At 42.3% G+C, this 5,000-nt stretch overlaps 2 non-coding genes across 2 annotated transcripts; both read right to left on the bottom strand.

Annotated features, from left to right (window-relative positions):
• Positions 1–591: 591 nt before the first annotated feature.
• LOC135194689 (5.8S ribosomal RNA) lies at positions 592–748 on the bottom strand. The gene has a single exon (XR_010309915.1). It is a non-coding gene; the product is annotated as a 5.8S ribosomal RNA (ribosomal RNA).
• Positions 749–1,187: 439 nt separating this feature from the next.
• On the bottom strand, positions 1,188–3,090 carry LOC135194711 (small subunit ribosomal RNA). The gene has a single exon (XR_010309936.1). It is a non-coding gene; the product is annotated as a small subunit ribosomal RNA (ribosomal RNA).
• Positions 3,091–5,000: the final 1,910 nt, after the last annotated feature.

Here is a 5,000-nt window from a genome sequence, read left to right on the forward strand (position 1 = left end):
TACGAATGTTTCGATGTCATCACGTAAACTATGCGCGCGCGCGCGCTTTATGTACACTCGTATATAAACGTTCGTAACGATCGCGGAGCTTTTGTATTCGAAATTTTGACATTAGAAAATAAACAAAAGAAACGCACATACTCATCTCGAGACGAGAAGAGATCACCTAAACTCCGATTACCCCCTCTTCGAATTATCGAGAACAACTCAATGAAACGATCGAAAGGTCGGAGATGGGCGCTCCTCGTCTGGCGACGAGCGACGCTCTCAGTCTCTCTGACGTCGCATATAACGAAACTCCGTGACGTGAACGTACACACGAACGTATATAAAAAATATACATAATATAAATTATATATACACGCACGCATGTAAACGTAAACATACATACACATCGTCGTATTTGTTATATTTGAACGGACCGAGAACGAAATGCGTATATTAAGTATTATATTTAAACACGTAATAACGATCTCGAACGCGGATACCGTCATATGTTCGAGTCGAACGTCAAAGTCTTTTACTTCGGTTAAGACGTAAAGAGACGAGACATTAAACGTTCGAACAGTGTGGTTTATATTTTTATACAGCCGGCCCTCAGACAGGAGTGGTCCTGGATGTTTCTCCACGGACCGCAATGTGCGTTCGAAATGTCGATGTTCAAATGTGTCCTGCAGTTCACACTATGACGCGCAGTTAACTGCGTTCTTCATCGACCCGCGAGCCAAGTGATCCACCGTCCAGGGTAATGGTTTTGTTAATTTTTTTGTTGTATAATTTCTACGATCACTCGAACGATTCTATACGCCAGAGTGATATTAGTTAGTTTTTTATTTTTATTTTTTTTTTTTTTTTTGTTTTTTTCTCTTCTTTTTAGTATATAGAGAAAAATTCAAAAATTAAAAAAAAATAAATAAAATAAAATAAAAAAAAAAAAAAAAAGTACAAAACAAAAAAAAAAAAATATACATTTTATTTGAAGATGACGTATGTGCGTTGACACATCGTACTTTCCTCGAAATCGACATCGAAAAATATCAGTATAGGACGCGTTACACGACTCTCCGACTCGAGAACGAGAGAATCGCGTCCTCGCATCGAAACGACACATTCCGAACGTCGATTTTTGTGTTTTAGAATTTTATTATCGTTCATCATCGCACTCATTCGAGATAGATAATTTACGTTAATGATCCTTCCGCAGGTTCCCCTACGGAAACCTTGTTACGACTTTTACTTCCTCTAAATGATCAAGTTTGGTCAACTTCCCAGCAACGCCGACGGCCGTGAAGCCACCGCGTGTCGGTCCGAAGACCTCACTAAATCATTCAATCGGTAGTAGCGACGGGCGGTGTGTACAAAGGGCAGGGACGTAATCAACGCGAGCTTATGACTCGCGCTTACTAGGAATTCCTCGTTTATGGGGGATAATTGCAAACCCCAATCCCCAGCACGAAGGAGTTTCAACGGGTTGCCCGGGCCTCTAGGCCAGGGAGAACATGCTGATTCCTTCAGTGTAGCGCGCGTGCGGCCCAGGACATCTAAGGGCATCACAGACCTGTTATTGCTCAATCTCGTGCGGCTCGAAGCCGCCGGTCCCTCTAAGAAGAATTTTAATACGCCGCCAGTGAGTTGCTCGACCGAAATCGAGCACACCTAAATGACGACGCCTATTTAGCAGGCTAGAGTCTCGTTCGTTACCGGAATTAACCAGACAAATCGCTCCACCAACTAAGAACGGCCATGCACCACCACCCACCGAATCAAGAAAGAGCTATTAATCTGTCAATCCTTCCGGTGTCCGGGCCTGGTGAGATTTCCCGTGTTGAGTCAAATTAAGCCGCAGGCTCCACTCCTGGTGGTGCCCTTCCGTCAATTCCTTTAAGTTTCAGCTTTGCAACCATACTCCCCCCGGAGTCCAAAATCTTTGGTTTCCCGGAAGCTGCCCGCCGAGCCATTGTAGTAACGTCGGCGGATCGCTAGATGACATATTTACGGTTAGAACTAGGGCGGTATCTAATCGCCTTCGAACCTCTAACTTTCGTTCTTGATTGATGAAAACACCTTTGGCAAATGCTTTCGCTGATGTTCGTCTTGCGACGATCCAAGAATTTCACCTCTAACGTCGCAATACGAATGCCCCCAGTTATCCCTATTAATCATTACCTCGGAGTTCTGAAAACCAACAAAATAGAACCGAGATCATATTCTATTATTCCATGCACGAAATATTCAAGCGGCATTTTGAGCCCGCTTTGAGCACTCTAATTTGTTCAAAGTAAAATTGTCGGCCCATCTCGACACTCACTGAAGAGCACCGCGATAGGATTTTGATATTGAACCGGCGTTTTACCGCCGGCTCACCGACGATATGCTCCGCAGACGTGTCAGTATCACCGCGGATGCGGTGCACCGACAGCGCGGCGCACAAATGCAACTACGAGCTTTTTAACCGCAACAATTTTAGTATACGCTATTGGAGCTGGAATTACCGCGGCTGCTGGCACCAGACTTGCCCTCCAATTGTTCCTCGTTAAAATATTTAAAGTGTACTCATTCCGATTACGAGGCCTCGAAAGAGTCCCGTATCGTTATTTTTCGTCACTACCTCCCCGTGCCGGGAGTGGGTAATTTGCGCGCCTGCTGCCTTCCTTGGATGTGGTAGCCGTTTCTCAGGCTCCCTCTCCGGAATCGAACCCTGATTCCCCGTTACCCGTGACAACCATGGTAGTCGCAGAAACTACCATCGAAAGTTGATAAGGCAGACATTTGAAAGATGCGTCGCCGGTACTGGACCATGCGATCGGCAAAAGTTATCCAGATTCATCAAAATTAACGACTTCGGACGAGACGCCCTCCGTCGATTGGTTTTGATCTAATAAAAGCACTCATCCCATCACTGGTCAGAGTTCTGATTGCATGTATTAGCTCTAGAATTACCACAGTTATCCAAGTAACTGAGTAAGATCTAAGGAACCAAAACTGATATATTGAGCCATTCGCGGTATCGCCTTAATACGGCTTGCACTGAGACATGCATGGCTTAATCTTTGAGACAAGCATATAACTACTGGCAGGATCAACCAGGGAGCTAACATAGACTTGTTGAAGTCGTCAAACTCTCTTCTCGTTTCATATTCACATATAAAATACACACACACACGCGAGGCACGCACGCACGCACGCATGCATGCATGCATGCACGCATGTATGTATGTATGTACCATATACGCACAGTATGAAACGAGCGTCTTACCGTATCGTCAATCGCGTTAGACGCGATAGATTTTAACGGTTGACTCTTTTATAATTCAAACGAGACACTCGCTCGCGCGCGCTCGCGCGCTCCCCCGCGCTTTATATATTTATCGAGACGATATTTATATATCGCGACGGCGGCGGCGGCGGCGGCGGCGACGGCGGCGTCGTCACATAATGACACATCACGGTCACGAATTCGAACGTTCTAAACGAGATCGAGTTTATTTTAAAATAACACTTCGCACACGACGTGTACGTATGTATTGTTCAACGATTATTATCGTAAAACATTGGGATCGACGCCCGGTGTTTGAGTGATCGTACCGATACTCGGGTTATGTATTTTTTGTACATGATAAATGAAAAATAAAAAGAATTTTAGAAACGACCGTTTTCATGATATAATATCAAAATTATACACATTATACGAATACACTGAATCTTTTAAAAACTCTGGTCTCTAACACGTTTCCTTCTCATATGTGTCGTGTCACGACGTCGCACAGATCTACTACAATGAATCGACACTATTCCATGAGGATAGATTGTAGAGAAGAGCGCGACGACGACGACGATAAGAGGAAGCGCATGTGAGGCAGAGAGATTTACGTGCGTCCGTCGGTCGGCACAGTTTTACAGAACGAAAAAAAAAAAAAGAATCTTTTCATCATTTCCACGTGTCAGTGAATATTGTATGTTGTCCCCCCAGCGGTCGCGACGATTCGTACGTACATAGGTAATACTACGTGTAAAGTATAATATAACGCGATACGACGAATCGAGACGCCAGAGAGACGCAACAACGACGACGACGAAAGGAAACGATAATAAATTTTTATTTTTCGTTATACAAGAGTACTACTGTGATCGGTCACTTCGCGTCTCGCATCAAATTTCAATGTTCGACGTTCGAACCGTCACTACTCCATATATATGCCCGGCGACGAGTATGACATTCGGCTCGTCCGAACGGAATGTAATTTTTTTATTTTTTTTTTTTACGTTTCTCATATTTGATCCGATATCATAAGAGAACAAACCCCAGACACGCACCCCTAACCGCCCACCCCCCCCCCAAACCCCCAACCCCCCCGCAACCCCCTCTGTATACCCCGAAACAAACATCCAAACCCGTATTATATATATATATCTCTATTATATATTTTGTTCAATATTTTTATATATAGGATATGATTATATGATATTATGCAACGTCAATGCAACATCAACAACAACAACAACAACAACAACAACAACAACAACAACAAAAGAAAGAAAAAAAAAAAACAACAATATAGAAAGTTTTATCTTGATTTATTTTCATTTCACCCGTATTCGTTTATCGAAAAATAATAATAATAATAATGATGATGATGATGATGATGAATAAATATAATAATAAAGAACATGACGCGAATTACGAATGCGTAAATAATGTCAATATTACGATATAAAATTAAATATTTATGTTATATAATCGTTTATTGTCCGTCGTAGAACCTTAAAAATATCATAAAGTAATAAAGAAATAGAAATCTATCTTAAAATATCCTGACATAAATGTATCGAGTCTCTATAAAAAAAATAAAAAAAAAAAATTCTACCAACGATTTCTCGAACGGAGTGCTCGATGAAAACGTCGAAAGTTCGTGTATCGAAAGGATAGCCGAGATAGATAGGGCTCGTATGGTTAATGTTAATTTTCGTTACAATCGCATATGAATCGCATCGAAAATGAT

Source organism: Vanessa tameamea, unplaced genomic scaffold (genome assembly GCF_037043105.1).
Source record: "Vanessa tameamea isolate UH-Manoa-2023 unplaced genomic scaffold, ilVanTame1 primary haplotype ctg00000038.1, whole genome shotgun sequence".
Classification (NCBI taxonomy): domain Eukaryota; kingdom Metazoa; phylum Arthropoda; class Insecta; order Lepidoptera; family Nymphalidae; genus Vanessa; species Vanessa tameamea.